This window comes from Malaya genurostris, chromosome 2 (genome assembly GCF_030247185.1).
Source record: "Malaya genurostris strain Urasoe2022 chromosome 2, Malgen_1.1, whole genome shotgun sequence".
NCBI classification, from domain to species: domain Eukaryota; kingdom Metazoa; phylum Arthropoda; class Insecta; order Diptera; family Culicidae; genus Malaya; species Malaya genurostris.
Genome location: NC_080571.1, coordinates 258,761,774 through 258,787,215, shown reverse-complemented (window position 1 = coordinate 258,787,215; position 25,442 = coordinate 258,761,774). Strand labels below are relative to the sequence as shown.

General features: G+C 38.4%; 1 protein-coding gene across 2 annotated transcripts in view; it reads right to left on the bottom strand.

Annotated features, from left to right (window-relative positions):
• Positions 1–25,442, bottom strand: part of LOC131429679 (zinc finger protein chinmo) — a 200,650-nt gene that overhangs the window by 155,668 nt on the left and 19,540 nt on the right. The window contains exon 1 of one of the 2 annotated variants that reach the window (XM_058593969.1): positions 8,205–8,475. The exons of the other annotated variant lie outside the window; for it this stretch is intronic. The gene's annotated coding sequence lies outside the window, so the exon portion shown is untranslated. Of the gene's footprint in view, positions 1–8,204; positions 8,476–25,442 lie in introns of those variants that run through there. 2 annotated transcript variants of the gene reach the window in all.

Here is a 25,442-nt window from a genome sequence, read left to right as displayed (position 1 = left end):
CAAATCTCCGCTTCGGGTCTAAGAAGCAATATCATAGAGAAAAAAGTTCGACAAATGTGCAAAACTGTTGTTTTAGTGACGCGATCATTCGAAGCGAATGCACCAATCTTTATCTTCCCTCACTCTAACTAATAGTTCTTATACATAAGTTTAATGGTGGAAATGGAGCGTTTCCAAATTACTTCTGTGGAATACTTTTTGTGAAATTACATTTTCGTTAATTTATTTATCTTTTTCTCTACAGTAGTCATAGATAATATCCAATCAATGGATAACAAAATTTTAACAAACTACTCGCAACGAAATCGAAGAAAACATTCTGGTAAGATAACAAGATATTATCCTAAATTCCAGCGTTCCCACGTATCCATCGACAACGATCCCAAAAAAAACAGTCAAAAGTCTATTATCGGTGCTCTATTCGAACAATGGAGTGCAGGCAAACGGGATCGACCCTAGCGAGTCCAATGCAAAGGCAAGAGGAAAAAATGCAAGCCAATCAAATTGATTGCATCCATCTCGAAGAACTGAACTCTTTCATTACACGCTCGACCAGGTTCGATGCCCCCTCCTGAAATAGACCAAACCTAATCGTTCAAGTGCTCAGATTTTGTGAAGTTGTTCCCTTTTCATTGCTACGTCGATGGCCTTGTTCCTCTCCCTTGTACCGAAACCGCCGCAGGGGCTCCTCTGCCGGGAGATGCACGAGGGCAGACACAAAAATAAATCAAAGTGCTTTTCACCTGGGTCTCCAGTCTCGCCGGTCATCGTAATGCAAGAAGTTGAATCGGTGGTAATTTTGGGACAGACCAGCGCAACACTTCCAGTCCCCAAAACCATAGTCAGCATGGTCCCGTACCTTAGGCTTCACCCGAACGAAAGAGCGCTTATTAGGTGCATTAAGCATCGGTACCACCTTCAATCGTTGATTAGGATGAGATGGCAGAAAATCGACCGCGGCGATCATATCGACCGAAAAGTGCATGAAATGAAAGAAAGTAGTCACGGTAAACGCATTTCGGTTGTCCGATCAGTACAGCGGTCCTTCCCTTCCCGCTCGCTCGCTCGCTCTCTCGTGTGTCCGAAGGAAGAAAGGCAAAAGCATTTACGCATCTAATATAATTGAAGAAAATAACTTCTCCGGATGGCTAATGGGTAGAACCCAAAGTCGTGAGAGGGCATTCGAAAAACACCGCAATGGTGCATTCCTAGGTAATTCTGGTTGTTATTTTATTACGATTTTTATTTCATTTTAATCACTTCTCTTTCGGCCGGTTTGGTTGGCCGGGTTGAAGTACACTTTTTGTGGTGCATTAGAGATCCCGTGGACTCAAAGAGTCAAAGAGAAATGATGATTACCGTACACTGAATGATGGAATCTAATCAGTTTTATGGTCACTTCCTCCGTTCCAGCCTAGCTAGGCGGTAATTTCTGGTAAATTAAATAAAGCTCCTCAAAAGACGGAGCACTCTGTCAATTGAGTGGTGGTAGATACAATGACGTTTTAATCGTTTGGGCGGTGTGAACTTGAGTTACAAATTTCTGATTGTTTGAAAACACCAAATAGTTGTGGTTTTTCGTGTTCTTTTGAACGAAATCAAATGACTGCCAAACTACAAATAAACATTCAATTTTAACTCACGTAGTCAGCGGTTCGATCGATCGCACATACCTGCAAAAGAGAAAACAAAACCATTACTAAATTTGATATTTCTATCTCATTTAAAATCAAATGAAAAGGATAATTTAAAACAGTCTAGATTATTGCACTGGGACTGCACAAAAAATGCACAGATATTGTACACTAGCAGCATCATAAAGTTTTACGACTATTTGTTCACCCTAAAAGCCATCCGCTGCCCCGTCCCGTCTGCGGTTGCCGGAGGTCAAGATACGCATTGCTGAGCTAACTGTTCCCCTAAGCCCTCATGCGATGGTCAAATGCCCATGTAAAACAGACAAAAAACCCAAAAAGCTGATAAATATTTCATTTATTTATAGACCCTACGATCGCAGCAGTTCCACACGCGTTTTCTCACCCGTAGGGTCTTGCACCGGCGGCCTCCAAAGCAAAAACAGCCCCGAAGGCGCCCTTGCGAGCATTATCTTCAACATAATCTCCATTAATTATCATCTCATTTTGCCATAAGTCATCGTAAAGAGCGGTGCATTTCGGACGGCTGCGCTTTTGTTTTTATTTCCATGTTCAAAGTTCACCTACGGGTTGTCCGCTGTGTGGAAAAGAGACAGAAAGTTCCGGCGTTATCGCTTGGTGGCGTTGTCCAATGCTTGGATGGTCCGAGCCCGGTGCCAAGAAAAAAGAGCTGTTCTCCTATTTTATTTCGTCTTTTAGGTTACGCATTTACGACAAACTATGAACATGAATACATATATAGCTACAACTTTACGGTGGCCCCCAGTGCGTTCAGGTTTGCTGCAATGAACAAACAAAGATCATAAATATGCAATGCACTCGAGCTTGACGCCCCCGCTTGGTGCTATGGAAGGTGTTCGTGAAGATTAACTGGTGCACTCGATATCGGTCGGATAAGCGGTAAATGATAGAGCAAACCGTTTTAAGTAGCACTCTTGGGTTAATCTCATCAACGATGTGCTTAAACCTTCTCAGCAGATCAAGAGAACACTTTCGAAACTACTACCTACTTAAATTCAAATAAATCAAGGAACAATTCTTGTCCCTTCTGAATCCGATTCTTTAGCCATTCGAAAAAAAATGAAAACTGCGTTCAATGGTTTGGTATTTTAGCGTTTGAGTCACTTAATACATACAATTTATGTAACAGTAAGGCTCCTTATTGTCGCATCTGGAATTGTTTGAGAGTTCTACTATTTCGGTGCTGAAACTTTCGTCACAATTTATTCTATTTCAAAGAAGGTGTACTTGATGGAACCAAAAATTTTTTTTCGACATGCACTTTGAAAATCCGATTTAGTCATGTCCAAAAATCGCGGAGTCATTGGGATCTAGTGGTCAAAAGACGTGTCCGGTAGTTGTACAGTGTGGTTCTTACGAAATACGAAGGATGCACCCTAGTGAACGACCAAGCGTACGTGAAGATGTATTGTAGGCTGCTCCCTTGAGTTATACAAAACCAAATATATGAATTTAAGTGGTCGAAGTGAAATTCATTTTGCCAATAAATTCGCCAAAAAACTATTTGGTATTTGCAGCTGTGGACAAAAAACCCAGATTTTCGTGAGAAACAAGAAATTTCAAATATACCATCAGAATTGCCTGAAAATGCGTATTCTTACGTACACCAAAGCTCACAATGGATCTACAAAATTTTGATCTAATTTGGCTAGCAACCACTACAGCAGAGAAGTGTTAATGTGATATCAAGTGCGGTAAAATGAAATGTATGGCCGTTCACTGTCAGAATATTCCTTCTCATTCATTTTACTCCGACCATAATGATAAATAGAGGGTGGAGTTTCTCATTTGAGTTTCAATTATCATCAGAAAGTTAAAATCAATAATTTTGACTGTTTGAAATGTATCGAGATGTTTTTCGAAACATAAAAAATGAACACTGAAAGAGGGAACAATTAATTTATGTATATTTTGTAATAGATATTTCAATTATCTTGACTGGTTTACCTTTCATCCATTATCTTGAACCAATTCGAATGTTTACATGAACCTCACTTGAAGGCCGCTCTCTCATTCAATCGTAAGAGATATTTTGCTACTTCAAGAGATAAAATGATGGTGGTTAAACTGAGCTCCGGCAGAAATAGAAATGAATAAAAGGCGTGATGATGCTAATTTGGTGCGACAGCGAAGGTTGTGTGTTATAATGTAAAGTTTACTGCAGTAGCGTGATCGTCAGTGTGTGCACAAATTCGATTTCAATTGAATTGAATGAAGTTTTACAGCACTGGTGATATCGAAACAAAGGGTTGACTTTTATCGTTTGTTTACCCCCGGTTTTAACCTTATTATGGTCGTTCACCGGGTCCGAAACAAAGGAATGGTTTCCTCGAAAAGGATATCAATCCACTAAACTGCTTACAATTCCACGCGATTGAGAAATGTTGAGTAATTGTAAAACAGAAGGTAAAGATGAAGCTCAAGATGCAACAGAGATGAAAAGATGGTCGGGAGGACCCGACCCATGACCGATCGAAAATAAAAAGAAACCTTTACCGACGACCCGTGCCCGATAAAAAAAACATCCTTACCCATGTTCTACCCGAACCCGAAATTTTTTTTTCTGTATCCTAACCTTACCCAAGCCTGTCAAGTTCATTTTTCGGGTTGAAAATCGGATTCGAATACCCGAAACCCAACCAAATTTTTGAACCCGAATTCGACAAACTAACTCATTTTGCCACATCCACAAATCACTTGCCAGACAGGAAAGTTTTTTGAAAAATTTGACCAGCTTTTTTCTTTGATCGGTGCACGGAGCATTCAACCTAAATTCAGTGACACACAATTTCAATCCGAGTTGCTTTTCAATTCATCTAAAAGGTGATTTTTTTGAGGTTAGGATTTTCATGCATTAGTATTTGCTCAGATTTTTTGAGGTTATGATTTTCATGCATTATTATTTGCTCAGTATGCTCTGACATTTCATCATGAATAGACTTACTAACGAGCAACGCTTGCAAATCATTGAATTTTATTACCAAAATCAGTGTTCGGTTCGAAATGTGTTTCGCGCTTTACGCCCGATTTATGGTCTACATAATTCTGGTTGAATGGCTACGTAAATAAGCAAAATTGCCGCATTTGGAGTGAAGAGCAACCAGAAGCCGTTCAAGAACTGCCCATGCATCCCGAAAAATGCACTGTTTGTTGTGGTTTGTACGCTGGTGGAATCATTGGACCGTATTTTTTCAAAGATGCTGTTGGACGCAACGTTACAGTGAATGGCGATCGCTATCGTTCGATGCTAACAAACTTTTTGTTGCCAAAAATGGAAGAACTGAACTTGGTTGACATGTGGTTTCAACAAGATGGCGCTACATGCCACACAGCTCGCGATTCTATGGCCATTTTGAGGGAAAACTTCGGAGAACAATTCATCTCAAGAAATGGACCGGTAAGTTGGCCACCAAGATCATGCGATTTGACGCCTTTAGACTATTTTTTGTGGGGCTACGTCAAGTCTAAAGTCTACAGAAATAAGCCAGTAACTATTCCAGCTTTGGAAGACAACATTTCCGAAGAAATTCGGGCTATTCCGGCCGAAATGCTCGAAAAAGTTGCCCAAAATTGGACTTTCCGAATGGACCACCTAAGACGCAGCCGCGGTCAACATTTAAATGAAATTATCTTCAAAAAGTAAATGTCATGTACCAATCTAACGTTTAAAATAAAGAACCGATGAGATTTTGCAAATTTTATGCGTTTTATTGTTTAAAAAAGTTCTCAAGCTCTTAAAAAATCACCCTGTACAAACTGCGATCGAAAAAAAGAGAGGCACTCGGAAATGGTCATGGAAAATTCTTTAGAGGAAGGATTTCTTCCCACCCTCACAAAATAATCTACAACATCGCTATTAGTTACTGAATCAAATTTGAAAATCAAGTGGCTGTCACTTCCGATTTCGGAGATGTAAAGGCATCAGTGACGTCAGAAAATATCCCGATGAAAAAGTCGGCGAAAGATCGAAAAGATCAAAGCCAAAGGTATAAATAAACGACATTAATAATAATAATCCCAATGTAAAAAAACATGTTTTGATTAAACTGTTTGGATGACAAGAGAAAGGCTTTATCAAGCCACTAAGTGCATCAGAGTTTTTTTTTCGGCAAATCAGATGGATTATTCGACCGACGCTTGATTGTAACCAAGCTGACCGGAACCAGATCAGGTGTCTTCTATTTTCTTCTGGGCTAACTTGAATAGCTAGACTACCCGGGAAATCGTAAAACGATAGATTTCCAGATGTTTTCCGATCCATCTGTGAGCCCAGTCGGATCTTACACGATCCCGAGTAATATTTCTAATGATATTGACAGCAATAATGAAGCGACCGGAATAGGTTAATAAGATTATTTGGCTTAGTTGGTATTATAAATGTTTTATACTGCCCGACGTTTCGATTATTGGCTTTTGTCTTTTTCAAGATAAACTGAGAATTAATATTATTTTCAAATTATTTATTCATAATGTTCTTATTAACTGACTATCTCAATGTTCTGTTGCAAGACTGTTATCTAGATTTAGGAGCGATATTAACAGGCATTCAAGAAGTTCTCAATAATAAATGTCATTTTTTTAAAATTTAACTCAGAACACAGAGCGGAATTCAGATTCTGCAATCCAGGATCCCAATCAGCAGATCGTAATAGAATGTTCTAGAAACTTTATCAATTATTCACACTTATTTGACATTTTGATTATTTTAGCTACTGATCCGACTTATAATTTATTATTTTGATTTTTGATCCCAGATATCGAGTCAAGCAGTGGAATTCAAAATTATTGAATTTCAGGATTTCTGGTACATGATCCAAGTTTTTATATTGAATTTTGGTTTTTTCCATTATTTTGAATTTACTCCGGATTTTTAGTGAAAATTTTCAATTGAAATTTTCAATTACAACTCATATTGCTACTCTGGATACAAAATTATAATGAGTATCTTCATCAGAGAAATCAGAATTTTACTCAGCATATTCCAATTTCAGATCCTGGCTAATTTTTATGATTTATAATTTTCATTTGAAAATCTGGTTGAAAGTCCCAAATTGATATTATCATTTTAACCGTCGTATTTTACTTGAAAGTTCCAAAAGGATCAAACTACTACTAAATTTCTTGACGATTTTGAACAAAATTTCAAAGTTCAGACGACGAAATTAAATTGTAATTTTACACAGTTCGAAAAAGGTATAGAACTCTTCCGTCACAGGATGTAAATAAAGGCAGTGCTGCTATTGACTTCTGTTTTCATATAAAAAAAACCCTAAGCAATGTTCTGGCACCTATTTCGCAGATAATTTGGTCAAATTCGATATCGAAAAAGACATAGTATATTCTTTATGACTTAATATACATAGAAGTAATGAAACTGTTTTTTTTTACAACACGTGACATTTCATTTCGTTCATTTACAATAGTTTTTCGGAGAGTTATAATTTCATTTTTTGAAGATTTTTGTCTCTGATTTTATGATGGTTTCGAAATTCCATTCCAAATTCTGTATTCGATTCGCAACTTTGATTTCATTTGCTGAGTCGAAACTCGGATTGAAAATCGACGTTTCAAATTCCGAGTTGCTTGCAAATTCTAATTCAAAATAAGCTAATAATCAATATTATAATGATTTATTTTTATTCTCATACGTTGAGCCGTCTAGAACTAGTTTTAATATGATCAGCATCTAACGGGAAAAACAGATTGGAAAATTGACATATGAACACAATGTAATGAAAACCGCGACTCATATGTCAATTTTTTAATGTGTTTCCCCGTTAGATACTTATCATATTAATATTGTAATGTTATGATTCTATCTGATTCAAGTTCTGATAATAAACATTCTTCAGGAGTTCAAATTCTGCAACAACAAATACCTCGCTTTGGATTTTATAATTTCACATTGAAATCCCCTATTCTGAAATAACAGGTAATTTACATGCTAAGAATACGAGTATGTTATTTTGATACGTTTGTGAAAAAATGTCTGCTATTTCTGAATGAACCAGGTAAGTTGCAGAAAATGAAAATAAAACACTGTAACCTCAAATTACCTGACACGAAACAGAAATGACAGACATAAATCAACATAAAAGGACAGTAAATCTGTAACCGATCTTCATGGTTGTGGTTATTCCTATACCCATTTCTGCCACTAATACCAAGATTATTCCTAGCTTCCAATCACATCAACTCTGTGAATGCCATCCGATATGCCACCAGAACTGTACCAACACTGCAGTGCAAAAACTCTTTCGTAGAAAGTGCCAGCATACGGAATATATCCGAGGAGTTTTGGCCCGCCATGTACGAGTACAGTTCGACGAATCATCGTCGAAATTCATATGTCTATCACGTTTCACGTCCCAGAGGCCTATCATTTTATTAGACCATGCCAAGCCCGGATTAACAATGAAACCAACCACCGCCAGACAGTAGTAACAGTTTCATTGAAAAAATTTGTAATGGGCAGAGAAAGCATACAACATACAGACAAAACAACAAAAGTGCTCGAATTACGGTTACCTGAAACTAATCAACACCGATTACATTGTACCAAGGCTGCCGCAAACAATAGAATAACTTAAAACTACTCTTTCGGTCGAGAGTTAGCCACTTGCGTTCTGCGCGCGCGCACACACACTGCCACTTGGTCTGCCAAAAACTAACTGCAAAGCTGCTGCCCCTTTCGGGTGCGTGTGCAAATCTGCATCCCACAGCCAAAACGAATCAGCCCGGACAACCGGAGCGAAGGCATATATTTGAATAGCATCCGAACCGACAAACGAGACGAAGAGGAAGCCGCTCGTGTGTCCGTGAAGATATCTCCAATGCGAAGAACCGTTCGTTTTTTTTTTTTTGGTGAGCCACCAACCGAAAACAGACAGACAACAACGAAAACGCATCCATCTATTTGGGCTTCGAAAAAAATATGACCAAGCCAGCCGAACATTAGCAGCAACATTTGAATATCAATAGCAACCAGCCAGCACGAGAGGAAACCGAACCGGAGAAAACAAAGCCGAAGCAGCAAAACTTCGAAGTGCAATTGTGTAATAACGAGTGAATTTGTTTACCAACACTTTTGGATCTACGCTTTGCTGCACCGCCTCACCATAACCCGGCGCTGCTAATCCGGTGCTCCACTGGTACAATAGAGCTCTTATCGAACCACATTTCTAGGTTTTTTGGGGTAGGCATTTAAAGGTTCCACATATTCCACGCTGATGAAAAGATGCACGGAATGATTCGCAACGCTACAAAGCAGTAAGTACATACTGCAAGTGGCTTGGTGTGCGATACAATATGCTGTGAGTTTTAGCAAGGCTGTCCAAAGCACATGGGAAACTAGACTGATGAATCGATATCTACCAGCATCTGCACGCTGTGATAATCGATAAATTTCAAGTCAAATATTGTTCGAGCAATTGTGCGTGCTTCACTACACACGCACAGCCACAGCCATCCAGCCACAGCAGAACCGAGCGTTGCACCCGTGACCGTTGTTTGCAGTTTCGGCCTTTGAACGCAAAACAATGAACAAAAAAAATTCGAACCGCAAATACGTCGCCCTGTCACGAGCTTCCAAAAGCGGGGTGTCAAATTCGAGTCATTGCACACACTATTTAAATATGTACTTTGACTGTACTGGAGGACGTCAAGCAGCCAGGCAGGCAGGCAGGCAGACAGGCAATACGATGCCAGAAGTGAGCGCGCGTACGCGATATGCTTGCACAATACGTAAAATGCGCGTGTGCCACTAACGCAATTATGCCTGATCGCAGCAGTTCTGTCACTTTCGGGTTTAACATTATGATGATGATGATTTCACCAGTGCGCTTCCCACTGGTCAGTGCACTTCAATCGATGGTGGATGCTTGGTATCTTTTTTATTGTTTAAAGTGCATACACGGAAACCCTCGTGATCTCAATATAACCAGAATATGGGCGGTTTCCCAGCATTTTCATAAATTGAAATTTGGTGCAAAAAAATTGACCGCTATTAATTTCTAAACTGTTCCTTATTGTTTTCGAAGCAACAAAAATAGTGCTTAGAATAACTGGTATTCTACATTGAAAATAGAGTTTACTTTTTTGAGGAGAAATCGCTCATAGTTGAAAAAATTTTGGGTTCCACCCAAATTTTAGCTGAACAACCGATTACACGTTTTGAGTTCATAATGGATAGTTACTAAATCATTATCCACTAAACTTTGACTTGATCGTAAAAAATCGATAACGAGCATTGCCTGAGTTACCATGACAACACTTTCGGTAATTTTCTATTTACCTAAATATCGAGGTCATCACTCGTTAGTCTGGTTTATGTAATACGCTAATTACCTAAAACTGCGGAGATGCATTTTAGTTGATTTTGAATTCGTCTCTCCCTAAAATTAGGTAGCAGCTGGTAAGAGTGCAGTTGAATTTAGAATGCTCACAGCTCAGCAGATTCTTAATCAAATCCAAAATTAACAGGGTTGAAACAATGGAGGTAGACATTGCTTTTAAAATTTGTACAAAAAACTCAGAACGTTTAAGTTGTGAAACAACCAAATTATTTTGATGGAAAAATACAAATTCAGGAGAAGTTTAAATGACCCAGATTCAAATACCATCCAATTCCACCCAGCGGAATTCTAGGATTTGGAATTATATGCAAGAGTGAGAGAATTAAAGCATTAATAAAATTAAAATGAAGTATTCTTGCAGGATTGTTCTACATGATGTATTTTTCATCTGAATATCATTATCTCAACCCTTAAATGCGCAGTGTTGTTTTTAAACCAACAATGAAAACGTCGAAATCATCGCACTTTCACTTTTTATGTAAAGGTTATGCATAGAAGAAATTTTTTTAAAACTGACCTGGCCCATTCGAGAGTTAATTCACTTCAACAGAATCGATTGTAGTTTCAAATTATTCGAAACCAATATATTTCAAGACTAGTCACCACAATTGAACCTTTTTTCACTTTTAATACTTAGCTTGTTCAGAATACCTAACATTAAAATTCGATCATTTGAACTCCGGAACGATGCTGGATTATTTTTATTCGTGCACTTTTCTATTTTATGCGGCTCATGATCCTTGAAAGGCAAACAAAGCCGATTTATCATCTTCAATTGAGTGTGGTTGAACTCGAGAAAATTATCTTTTTATTGAAACACGTTGTTACCCAATTTTCCGGGGAAGAGGTTTTCTCATTCCTATTCACCATGGGTTGGGGGCCATTGGCTCACCAATCCCATCTTCATCCATTTTTTGTCGCCGTCGTCGTCATTGTTATTGTTGATTGTGATGTAGTCGGAGTCGTCGTTTTGGGGCTTTTTCATCTCTTTATTACCCTTAGTGCTGCTTAAAGCGCTGAAATCGACCTGGGTTGTAGCGGCTTTATGTTGTTTCACAATGGTATCAATTGATGTTAATATTGATCTTTATATCCATATTGCATCCCGTTGATGTAAATTGAGCTACAAGTTTCTGCATTTGTTCCATTTTTAAGATTTCATTTTCGCTTATTGCTGGTCTAAACTACATACGAAATCAATACAGGTTGAATTATGGTTGTTTGTTGACCGACCTGTGAGGCTCACTGAAAAAAATCAACAAACAACCATAATTGAATAAAGTTGTGTTGACCAGAACAAATAAAGGACAATACAGGTTGTGTTTGGTCGCGAATACCAAGTTTTCAGCTTCAGTTTATCGGAATAACACTTTTCGAAACCGACCGCATCGGATGAGATGCGAAGGCGAACTGAATCCAATAGATTAGCATTTTCTATTAGGAAGTCTCATTCTGAGACGTTTGACAGCATTCAAAAACAACAACTTTCTTCAACTATTTGCGAATGAGAGAGTTAGAAGAAATGCATGTATGCATGTGTGAAGCCACCATCAGTTCAAGGAACAAGAACAAATCACACGTCACAGTCACAATGCGGTATCAATCTGTGTTTGTTGGTTCCCTGTGTTGCTCTTCATCGAAGGGAAATGCGGTGGTATCTTCGCTAATCCCGCTCATGGCGCATCATAATCCCAGCATCATATTTCATTTTTTAGTTAAAAATTTCATAAAAGTTTTGTGTTAATTGATGAATATTTGGAACAATTTCGAGCCCTTTTTACAATAGAGCGTAGAATTTGAGTCTTTCTTAACGAAAGCTTGAGTTTTTTTGTCCGCAACTGCAAATTGCTTGCTGAATCAAAAATTTTCTAGCGACCTTAGTTGGGAAAACAAATTTATATACACATAAAACTTTTGCTAGGTAAGACGGCCGAAGCCCATCTCTATTCAAATATTGGTCCACCGGACAGTACTTTTGTTGGAATTGTATTACTGTGATGCTTCCATCATAGTTTTTCGCTCACAAATTTTTAATGTAGTATTCTGAAATAAATTTCCTTCTTTCAGCCTCTGTTTTTCTGTTTGTCACAACATATTTAAATCCATATGAAACGTACAACGGGAAGGAATAAAATCCGTCCCATAATAGAAAAGAAAGAGAAAAATTGTAGATTGAACGGCCAATGTCCCAAAATGCTTTTATTATTTCAAACCATATCACAAAAAATCGTGAAATATCCTTATAGCCTTATTTAAACCTTTATAAGATTCTATCTTCGGCCATTAGTATTGAGAGCTTATCAAATAACCTAATAAAGTTTGCTTCAGATAGAATTAAAAAAACGACAATTGCCTGTATTTCAGTTATTTATTATTGAACTCAAGATCTTTTTTTATACAAATGTAGCGTTTTCTTCATACTTTTAATAAAAAAAAACGATAAAATTATTCATCACGGTTTCGAAAGAATTCTCGAATTATTCCTGTAACACGGCTCATTAGGCACCTTCTTCGTCCATCGTTTTAGCTATGTTATTCCACCAGGTCGTCATCAGATTGATGTCTTTGACAACCTTTCCCTTTATCTTGAGTCTCCTCTTCATGATTGCCCAGTATTTCTCAATAGGGCGGAACTGGGGGCAGTTGGGTGGGTTAAGGTTTTTCGGAACAAACTGGACCCCTTTATCTGCATTCTTGAACGACTTTGCTGTAATGACAGCTTGCCAAATCTGTCCAAAACATTACGGGATGCTCGTGGGATTGAATGAACGGCAAAATTCGTTTTTGGAGACACTCTTTTTGGTATAGTTCCGATGTCATTGTCTTATTTGTAACGAAAACTTTCGTTTTTTTGCCGCAGCTGCAAATGCCCGGCCAAATCATAAATTTTCTTGCAAATTTGTCGGCAAAAACAAATTTAAATTTGGCTGGAACATCCCCCCGAGCCGTTACCAAGTAAAATTTTTGACCTGGGATTTGACCGAAGTCAGCCTTGACACAGGTTTCATCGTCCATCAGAAGACACCCGTTGAACTTGGTCAGCACCTGGTCATATAGTTTCCGAGCACGAATTTTGACCACACTATTCTGTTTTATGGTCCGAATTGGCTGTTTGCTAGCTCGATACGACTTGATTCCTTCCCGGAGTCGAGTTCTCCTTACGGTACAATGGGCAGCACCGAATTTTCTGGCCAAATCACGGTCCGACGGATTAGGATTCCTCTTAATCGTCTTCAAAATCTTACCACGCAGTTTCCGGCCGTCAGTTCCACTCCGACGATTGGCTAGAGGCTTCCGAATCGTGGTCAATGTTTCCTTATACCGTTTGATAACGCGCCATACGATATTTCTGGCCAATTTCAGGTGTTTAGCTAGCCTAGATGCAGACCACAATGGAGTTTCCATATAACTGTGCACATTTTTTTCCTTTCTTTCGGCTTCCATGTTAATTGTTTACAAAGTACAGTCGATGTGCGGAATGTCAAAAATCATACGTGAAGCTGACGAAATTCCTGACACGTGGGCGCCAATAACTTCCAAATCCGTCCACCAGGAGCGCCACACTATGAGCAAAAGTTTATTCCAATTCTAAATGAAGCAAGCTTTAACTGGTGTTTTTCTAAGAGTTTTGTTTTTTCAATAGGGATTACTCTATTGTCTGAAAGTTGTTTTGACAGTGTAAAGTTACGTCTGTTCTTAGTATTATTTGGCAAAAACGCCAGAAAAACGCTCCAAAATCGAAATCGACACAGAACCACGATAAATGAATTTTTATTGTCAAATCTTCCAGATATACATGTGGACGAAAAGTGGTCTCAACAGGATGGTGCAATTTGTTATACTGCGGCTGAAACAATCGACTTATTGAAAAAACATTTCAGCGGCAACATTATTTCGAGAAATGGACCGGTGAATTGGCCTCCGCGTATGTGCGATTTGATGCCAATCGATTTTTTTTATGTGATGTGATGTCAATTGTTGATGTAGATAAACCAGTAACGGTTGATCCTTTGGAAACAAATATTTAACGTGCCATTGCTGAAAAACGCCTTCAAATGCTTGAAAAAGTGGTCGAAAATTGGACCTCCAGAATGACTGTTGAGAAAAATAGTCATGACGGCCATATGTCCGAAATGGTATTTAAATGTTAAATGCTAAGAAATTATCTACTAAATTAAAACCAAATGGCCACTTCATAATTTTGCATGTGTTTTATTTAAATTTCAAATCAACAAGCCCTTGAAAAGCATCCTTTATTAGCATACAAACGAGTGTAAGTCTTTCGAAATCAATTCAGCCGTCTCCGAATAATATTTTTGCATTAAAACACTTAGATAAATAAGTCCAAGTTTATCGAAATTCTTTGAATCATCTTCCGAGAAAATATAATCGATGCAAAAATATGCTATTAGTCGGTTACGTCACTTATATCTCAGAAACCGGAAGTGACAGCTATTCCGTTTTCGAACTCGATCAATGATTCGATAGTAACTTTCAAACGAGCCTAGGTTTGTTAAAATCGGTTCAGCCACCTCGGAGAAAATTGAGCGTTCAAAAAATAACGCGTTTTGTCGGTTACGTCACTTATGTGTCAGCCATTTGACGTTCGAACTTGAACAATGGCCCAATGGTAGCTTTCAAACGAGCCTAGCTATGTTAAAATCGGTTCAGCCACCTCGGAGAAAATTGAGCGGTGAAAACATCTTTTAGAGGTGCACACACAGACATTTTTCGATCTCGTCTAACTGAGTCGAATTGTATATAATAGCACTAACACTTTTATTTGTCAGATGGATTATTTTAACAAATGAACAAATAAACTGTCGGGGCTCCGGCTCTAACAATTTTATTACCTTTCTATAGAGAAAGGCCAAACGTGTCGAAAATGCACGAATGACGCATTTCACAAAAACATAAGCCGTTAAATGATTGGAATTCACAATCAAGACTTAAATATGCAGCAAATGTACTTAATTGTCACGCAGAAAAGCAAAAATTCTTTTGTTCAATATTTTAAAATATATCCGAATGCATGAATCCTGCGTTTAATCAACGGTCGGTCTCAGAAGACGTACCCATCTTTTTCTAACCATGCATGATTGGAAAAAAAGTACGAGTGTGTAATGTCAGAGACATAACTGGATGTCGTGAATACGAATGAAACTGACACTCTTTCTTTATACTTTCGAATATTAATTAGTAACAATTCTAGAACTACCATTTCGAAACTGAAATCAGTTCCGGAATATAGTTCCAGAATCCAGTTTCAGAATGCGAATGAGAGTTGCGACCTGAGCGTTTGAGGTTTTAACCACGCAGAAGGTGCATTCTCCGTCGCTGTTGGTTGATGATATCGCTCCCTCGACGACCGGAAAGCAAATGAGAACTGCGACCTGAGCGTTTGAGGTTTTAACCACGCAGAAGGTGCATTCTCCGTCGCTGTTGGTTGATGATATCGCTCCCTCGACGGCCGGAAACCAAATGATAAATCATTCTGCGACGTCTGGTTCCATCGAACACACAAGAAGAAATGATCGATTTTCGACCACGGATCCCCTTTTATACGCATTCAGATGAGGATATTTTCCTGACTACCTCAAAATCGTCGCCCTTGCGCGAAAAAGCCAAGAAGAAGTAAAGAGTTTTCCGTGTTGTTTTGGAAAATTTAATCTCACTCTGTTCAAAATATTATCCTAAATTCCTGATCATATTTTTGATGAAATGGTGAAAGAATTATGTTGCTGCTGTCAATACAAGTCGAGATATTCACGATTAAGTTCTGCCTATTCTTCCATAAGGCTAATTTTGAAAAGGCACCCCATAGTAAAGTAAGTCGTATTCACGACAAAAGAATAAACAAATAACACGAAAACCTGTGATTTTACAAAAAAATAAAACAATTCAATGTAATGTAAATGAAAATGGGTATGTTTAGCATAAATTCATGTTATGATAATGTCTGCGAAGTTTTAACCGCAAGTGCAGTTCGTTTGCCACATCACATATTTTTATATTTTGATTCTTGGATTTTCGAGGGAAATGGTAGAAAAATTGATACGACTCCAAAAAGTGCACATAAAAGCGTGCTTCAAAAGCACTTAATAATAAACACAACAAACGAATTGCTTTTAAATCTTCGCTTATTTGTAATGATCCAATCATACAACCGCCGAACGATTGAATGCGTGGGAATATATTTGTTGATTTAGAATCGTGACAGAATACCGGTTTTTGCACTGTATATTAGAAACTAGTATCTTGCTGACAACAAACACCGATCAGAAAATCAACAACAATTCACATCGTTCGGCTGCATGGTTTCCAGGAATATGACAAATTACGATCAACTATGGTCAAATCCAACCAAGAACGAGTTGTGATGACATTTGGGTTATTTCCATCAAATCGATTCAGTTCGATTGCTGGTAAGGAGTGGGAGAAAAGGTTGGATAGTAGTAAATTATGTAAAATTGATAGATCACGATTGAAAATTTACATTTACGATCGTCTGATGGCCCCAGTCAAAATTCAACATGAATTCGAAATTTGTTAGTACCAAAATCTCAATTGAAGCTAATAGCATCTGAATTCGTTTTCATCATATTTATCCATTCCCAACTGGTACACTAGCATTGTACTGTGTGTGGGTTTCAGCAGGAATAAACCAGTCATCCCCACCTGTAACGAATTAGGCAGGGACTATCCAATTCGATTATGCAATGCCTATGGCTTGGCAAACATACAAACATCAGAAGGAAGTCCCAGTCCTTGGATCCCGCGTAAGGCACCCAGCGCACGGTGCGTGTTTAATCTCCACTGCATTATCTTATTTATTTTTGCACGCTGTTCTTCGCTTAGCCTTTTCCAGGAAATTGAAGAAAACATTCCGCCCACACCCGCTCGCTTGCTGGTTGATGTTCTTTATTTCATTTCGGATCAAAGCTCCAAAAGTGGTATGTATGTGTGTGAATTGATGTTTTCCGGGGAAATTTTCGCTACACTCCGCATTTTCAATGCCATCCACCCGTGTGCTGATCGGTGTTGCGTGAGTCGCAGGAAGTAGGTGGGTTGGACGGTCGTTGGATTGCTGTAGTGCAACTGAAGCAGTATTATTTTCGGTGATGTTGCATAATTTTTCGGGAAATAAGTTACTATCATTGGAATCGGTTCAAGCACAAGTTCGACTACACAGTACGAGAGTATGTATGCATGGATGGATGAATACAACCAATATTCGGCTCACGACAAAATTGATAAGCTTGAGTAGTACATACTTCCTATTGGAAGTGTATTCGAAGCCATAGAAATTGTCCACCCTGCCCCACATTCCCAGCAAGTTTTGTCATATCAATAATTGGTTACGTTAGCCATACTACACGGCGTTGGCATAGCGATAAAAACGCTGCCGATATGCAGCCCATAACGGAACGGGGTGGAGTCACCCGGTGTTTCAAGGTGAGGATCGTTATCAGCGCTTCAATGTTGTCAACTATGGACCACGCAGTAATTGCCCAAAATGCCATTGTGTTGCGGTTGCTGATTACAAGGGACAGCGAAATATCGTCCGAATTTCATTCTGTTTTGTTCGTTTATTTATTTGTTTATTTATTTTTTACTCTGGTAATGATTACGAGTGATGACGATGATGATGGCACTGAGGCACGAGGCCACTGACGCTTCTGCTGCCGCTGCTGCTAATGCCGCTGGATGCGATGGTGGCAGTGAAAAACAACCGGTAGAGTCAGCAGAGCGCACCGTATTTCGTCGCATTTCATTAACGAGCTCACGCGTGATTGCATAATGTTTGTTTTGGATGGATGCTCTTCAACGGGTTCGGGTTTATTTTTCTCGACGCAGTTTGGGACGCGCAGAATTCAAAGTGCACGGGAACAAGTTCGATTGTTGTTCTTTTTTTTTTTTTTTTGGTGATCGGATGACCTTCGCTGTGATAAAAGCTTGGAGATTGGCTATAAGAGAACAGCGAGATTGGGTTATTTAAAGAAGAATGTTCCGATTTTGCAGAGAGTTCTGGAGCTGTTTCTGTTCGAAATTCCCACTCTGATATTCACATATGCGTAACGTTTCAATTTCCTATTGCCCATACTGATCAACTTGAAGGAAACATTATATCAACACGATAGCTAACATACTTTATCGACTGTTTTCATGTTTTACCCCAATGGGATCGGAAAGTCATTAGACTCTTCCATGGATGCTGTAAATTAGTAATATAGACTGATAAGAAGTCTTGGATACGCTCTAATCAAACGAAAAGTTTAAATCACGAAGAGCACTGTTATTTAGAGGAAAACATGAAAGTTCAAAGTCTGGTCAGCTGGCTGCCGAGAGTAAACAATATGATTCCGAACAACAGCAATATTTTCGGAAAGCTCCAAGTATCCCAAGTGAACCAACAATTTGTAATCTTTAATTACTAGCCTTTCAAAATCCATCCTATCATAACAATAGTATACTGCGTATGAAAATAACGATCATAAGTTTTGAAAATGCTAGAATATATCTTGTAAAAAATCCATCGAATACCTATAACTCATAACGCGAAATAATCTGAAGCAGACTTAGCCGATCATTGGGCTGTTTGGTAAGCAAATTTTAATTTTCTATTCTCAGCTGAAAATTGCTTGCCGAATCAAATATTTTCTGGTAACCTTAACAGAGATAACAAATTTATATGCACTTAGAGGGGGGATGGGGTGTGGCTCAGGGGAGCTCTGAAACTGAAAAACTAACTCTTTTCTTTCAATAGATCGGTCAGTTATAAAATGAATAATTTTCAACAAACGACTTCATAACCAACATTTTTTAAGTAATTGTATATATTCCCATACGTATGGAAATTGATGCACATGTTCTTAAACACCCCCCGAAATTTTTTTCTGGGAACGCGCCGTTTACGGGTTGTGCACTGCTTATGTGGTATGAAATCGTATGTAAAAATTCGTTGTACATGAAAACTAACGATAGAGGAATGAATATTTACTTGTGTTTTTCAATACAATACAATACAATTACTTCATCAATGAAACCGCTTCGACGTTGCAACTGAAACAGCAATTTGTTTTCAACTGCCATACGCATAAGCCACCGAAGTCTCTCCTAAGGGTATGTATACAAGTTCTCATAGAGCCCAACGTAACTGAGTGAACAACAAATCTCAGCACTGAGCAAAATAATTCCTTCTCTTCTAGAATTTGTGCAGTAACTCATGTGTACGGAAAACACAATAACACTGCGACAAGAAATACTAAAAATTTTTGTTGGATGTAAATGAGATGTGTGCAAATACCGACCTGCTTTCATCGAATAAAAAATGAATCCAAAAAATAATCGACTGCGGATGGAGATGCAGTTAATTCCTTGAACTTGACCGGTTGTGCAGTGCAGGCGGTGCACATGAGGAGAAGACGCCGAGTGCAAAGCTTCATAAAAAAAATACTGAATCACTTAGCTGTAACTTATTTCCTACTTCCAAATTACTCGATGGCTTTTTGGTCAATTGGTTTCTCGTCAAAACATTGATTTTTCGTTAACGGCCAACGTTCCAAAGGTTATACCTTCATCTTCAAGGCAAACGACTAAAAAAGGGTAATAAAACAGCTTCAAGCATACTAAAAATATTACACAACTTGTTAAAAAAGTAGAAGTTCAAGAATAGTTTATAAAAAGAAGGAAAAGTTTAATAGTAGTTTCATTCAAAATATCAAGCTATGAAGTTACGTTCAGAAAGTGTAGACAAAAATTGGATTACATATGCAAGATTCAAAATTTCCCAAATCATGATAATCTACAGAAAACTGCAGCCAAGACTCAAACCAGGAAACATCTACACTAAGATGACGGCCGGATACAGTTACTGTGTTAAGGATGACGAAACATACTTCAAAACTGACCTAAAACAATTGTCAGGGTAGAATATTTACACCATAAAAAAGTATTCAATGTTTTTGACAGCTTCAAAAATTTAAAAAAAAACTTGGAGTACGTAATATCAGATACATAGCCACGAGATTGACGTAGGACTGCATTCAAGTTGTGTATGAATATTAACTGATTCGACACCGTTTGATCGTTTAAGATTACGTGGACCATTCGGTCCTGGGTTTGGCGGTTCAATGCATAGGGCACTGGCCTTACAAACCAGTTATCGTATGTTCGAGCCCCGACCTGGAAGGATTCGTAGTGTCAGTAGAATCGTAGCACTAGCCATGTAATGGTTCTGAACACTCTGAATCGGCTGCGAAGTCTGTTGAAACAGAAGGTCAAATTCCACTACAGGAATGTAATACCAAGGCTTTGCTTTGGACCATTCGGTTTCGAAAGATTGCGTTTATGTCCAAGGAATTAGAACGGCAGTTTAAGACAGTTTTCTACATAAGTTCTTTACGTTACTTTTGGGGTGCTGAAAAGGACCGTTAGTGGCTTTGGAACCCTGGAAAGGACCATTTTGTTATGGAAGATTACATTTGTATTCCAGAAAGAAGGGCACAAAGTCAAAGTCATTTGTAAGTTCGAGCCTTGACCTAGAATAAATTATTTCATAAATTCAACACAAATCGCACAGTCGCTTTTGAGTGAAAGAAGCTATCAAAATGCTGTACGGGATTCATTTCTGGCATTGAGTAGGGTCAAATTGTGGAATTCTCGACGATACTAAGCACAGTTCGGAACATTTTCCTCGAATGCCATGCAGTCAAATGCTAACTTTATTTGCGCTCGTTTGGTGCGAATTTCGTACAACGAAAAATGTACAAAGCTAATCAAATTATTCTAGATTTGAACTAAACCGATGATTGTTAACTTTAGATTTGTAAAGAAGCAATCCTAGTTCCTAAGATAACATTTAGAGCCATTAGAACGGCTGATTTTGTATAATGCTTCTCATCGTGATCCACTTCCTGTTTTCTTTTTTCTCCAATACCATCAGCTAGATGACGCAATCGCTATTGTTTGAAGTGAACCTCACACTGCGAACGCCCAACAGCTGATACGCTCACAGAAGAACTAGTTGTTGTTTTTCTGCATATAGGCTTGAGGAACGGAGCCTTATTTTCGTCTTTGACTGAAGCGTCAGTTGAATAATGCCGGATGTAGTTCCACTGTCTTGACGAAGATGCGCACTCGATGTGTCTCCGTTCATGGATAATCATAGACTGAAGCTAGCCAACGTGCACCATGGTCTATTTATAGACTCGGTTGATTTTGATGTTTTATGTTCGGACCTAACAACAATCTCACACTTTCTTCCATTCGCTTCGTGAAAGAATTAGAGAAAATACTCAAACGGGGAAAATGATATTAAGAAATCAAATCTGGAGTAATATCGATCCACTTTCGTATTGTGAAATTTTGTAAAGACACTCCGGTGAGTATAGTAAATAAGACGAAAAATTTGTAACAACATATTTTATTTTTAAGGCTATCTACACCCGCGGTAACAGGTTCTATCTAGGGTAAATTTCAGGAGATAACAAAATTACAAATTTACGTTGTATGGTTTTTTTTTGGAAAATCCCAAAGAAAATTCACTATTTTGTGCGGATTCAACTTAATGCCACTATTTCAAAAGCATTTTTGAATTACATTAGACTAATTCGATGTATTTTGTACCTTCGAAAATGAATCCAAGAGCAACAAACAAGATGAAGCGGAATCTAAAGAAGAGTAAAAATTTAGAAAAGCAAATGAAATGCCTCGAAATGAAACGGAAAACTGAGAAAAAGGTACCGGATTCGAAAATATAACCACTATTATTGGACCCAGAAATTAGTTTTTTTCCCAAACATTTCGGACTTTTTCATGAAATACTTATTACACAATTATTCCAAGTATTGTCAATCGGAGGCTCTTACTTCTGTCAAACTTTCTGGTATCGAAGTATTGGTCGTTATTAGTTGTAGCGGAAATGCCTTCGGTTGCAGAGTAAAGTTCAGTCGGTACAGCTTGAATTTTATGGTTATATTCGCAGTACCGTATATTTCCATTGAAATACTTTGTTAGCTTGCAGTTACTGTTTCAGGACTTTCAAATTCGTTGATTGTAGCATCTTGTCTGATCTCTAAAACCGCTTGCCGTAGCGGAAAGATATCTGACAGCATGTGTATGTGTCCAGCTGATTTTCATACGTGACCATCGATTTATATGGTCACCTGTGTAGTAACCAAAGACTCTATAATAGAGAACATGCTTCAAATTTACCAGAATGCCGTGGAAAGTTCTTCCAATTGATTCTGAAAAGTGGGTCTTCTAACTTTTCAGAACCAATCGGAAGAACTTCCCACGGTATTTTGATAAATTTGAACTTTCTTTTATTACTGGTCGTATAGCACATTGCATGGAATCAACAGAAAGACTGTTTTTGAGTCCACAAAAGCTCAAAGTTTTATGAAATAGTTACTGCATAACTATTCGAAGTAAATTTCATCGGATACTCACACTTTTTTAATCTTTTTAGCCAAAATAATCCTATCTCTTTAGCTCCTTGGATCTTTGGCTCTAGAATTACACCAAGCTTTGATGGAGACGTGAAGCGAATTCCAGTAAAAACGTTCTACACCGATCGGAACAATTCGTAGTTGGATTATTCAAGTCTAAAAGTTTCCTCTACTATTATTCAAATATTTCATACGGTCAAACGTTGTCAACATTTCGCTTTGATGTCAATTTTGCCGGAATTCCTTTTCAATCACCATTGATAATACGATGTATTAACGACTTCCGTTTATACCTTCACTCAGTCTCATTTCGGACTTCGCCGTTCGACATCTTCCGGTATCAATTTTTATAGCACCCAATTCCCAACCATTCGGATAATCCGGGTGGCAATTCAATGCGTACGGCGTTGGTCTTACAAGCTAGTTGCCGTACGTTGGAGTCCCAACCAAAAAGTATTTTAACACTATTCATGCAGTAGTTCTGAAAGCTATAAATCGGCTCCGAAATCTACCAATATAAAATCCACGAAATGTGTGTTATACCGAGGCTTCGCTTTCCTTGGGTTGACCCAGAACCCTATTATTACCAATATCTATCGTTGTAAGTGTTCGTCTTATTACCAATATCTATCGTTGTAATGGCTTCAAAAAGGAAGCTATAGTCACTGCCTCGGTACACTGGAAAAGCTTTCGAAAGAATACCAGGTTCAATCACAACAACACTTGTATCTATGTATCTACTGGGAAATTTTTCCCCATCAGATTAATTGATTCAAACTTTACCACAGAATCAAGCGTTTAGTTAACCTAGCAAAAATAGGCAAGCCTAGACTGATGTGATTTTTGAGGAAGAGGTTGCCTGATCCGTTCTTGTTCTTTCCGCACCGATTCTGAATCAGTTCCCTTTTAATGCTTAGTATTGAGTGTCGTTCCGAACTATTGTATGAATAATAATCGAAGCAAAATTTACATTTTTATAATTCTTGGATATCACAGTTATAAATAGCACGAGAAATTTCGAGTTGGTTATGGCATCATTGGAAAGGCTAAAATTCTTTTCAACCACATTAACTTCTTCTAAATGTTCCACAAATTCGCGCAGAGATCAGAAACTAAAGCTGGTAAAATTTTGAAAGGTAATGTCCTCATTAGCGAGTTCTTCTGGCGGCCTCACACAGGACTCCAATGTCGAAAAGCTTTTCTTTCCAACGCATGACGCATAAGTTGATTCATTCAGCCATTCTCATGCAAATAACACAGTTTCTGACACAAACAAATATTGCTGTTCCATCTCTCTCTCTCGCTCTGCTCACCCGTTCAGGCAATACCAGGAAGCAGGAAGTAGCGTAAATGTTTACGTTGAAGTCTAACTTTCGGCGTATTCTCAGCGAACGGCTCCACAAATAACAAACGAAGTGATAAGAAAGGCGTGTAATTTCGGGTTATTTAAGAACGCTCACACACAGGCAAAAAAAATAATATGAGAGCCGCTCATTATCCCCATTCCGTTAGAAATAATGAATGGAGAAGGGATGCGAATCGAATCACACTGACCCAGTAACGTTATCTACGACCAGTCAGAATGCAGCGCGCTACTTCACATAGCCCGCGTACTCACCATCATTATCATCAACATCATCATCATCATCATTATCGCCATGATGAAATGGTTAGTAAATGCCGAAAACTTCTCAGTCTCTTAAGAATCCTTCTTATAGTAAAAAATACAATAATCCCTGTTTTTATCACCGATTCAACCCTTACGAACAATTGAGGAAAAAAAAATTATGGGGTGTCTCATTGTCGGGACGAAAACCAAATCTTTGAAAGTTTCATTCCACGATGCACAAAGGGGGGGTGACGAAACGAAACTGCGAGATGGTAGAGACGGAGGTATTGGGATCATTTTTATCGCGAAACGTGAATACATCGAAAGACTTGAATAGTAAATAACTGATGAGGAAAAAAATTACAACGCAGGAGCAGCAAAATATGAGTACGACCTTGAAATTGTTTTCGTCGGTCGCGAAGGTATGAATCAAGATTTTTCGGTAGAGTTTTCCATCTCTGTCTTTCTCCTGCAGCGAGCACTACCCATACAGCACTCACTTCCTGAATATTTGTGATAGATTTTTTTTTTTGCTTCTGAGACCGGCTGCTGCATTGCTGTGCTCCGTTGATGTTTATTGTTTGGCGTCGTGTTTGCCAACTACTAGGAATCAGGCGGCACCGACGGAAGGGGCGCACATCGCGTAACCATGTGCGCCACCAGGACCCTGCTTCTTCCGTGAGGCCAACCATATATGCTAGCTGCTGCAACATCTTGACAGAAAGTTGCTCCTGCCATCCGACGGGGTTGGTTTTTTATGGCGTTTGAAGGAAATTTTTGGAATTTTCAACGATAGATTGAATACTATTTGGTATCGGAAGCGATCATTGGCCAGCTCTTCTTCCGGATCTATTGCATGTCTGATTTATGTTGTTGAATTGTCAATGAGGTTCGAAACTTGAGCGAAACAAGTTTAAGGTGGTTATGATGGTTTGGTTTTGAATAACTTAGAAACTGGTTTTTAACTCGAATGAATAGCTGCAAAGTAGCTCATAAATCGAAACGTGAGAATCGATTGAATCAAAATTTTACGGAAATTATCTCATGATAGCAAAATAAGTGCATTGGCGATGCGAAACTTGACCTTCTGTATCGATATACTGCCTCGTCACTTTTTGAAACGAACACTAGGAGTCCTTTCAGCTCGGAGATCGCCAATGCGACCGCTGGTTTAAGTGACCAGCGCATTATCCTTCGACTCATTGGTGCCGGACTATCTGTTATGTAACGTTATGTTACGAACAATCGAACAGAATACTATCGATTATATTAGGAAAAGTGAGGACAACTACCAACATTAATGGAAAACTGGAAACAAAGCTAGAGAAGTCAAAAATTGATTGTTTAAATA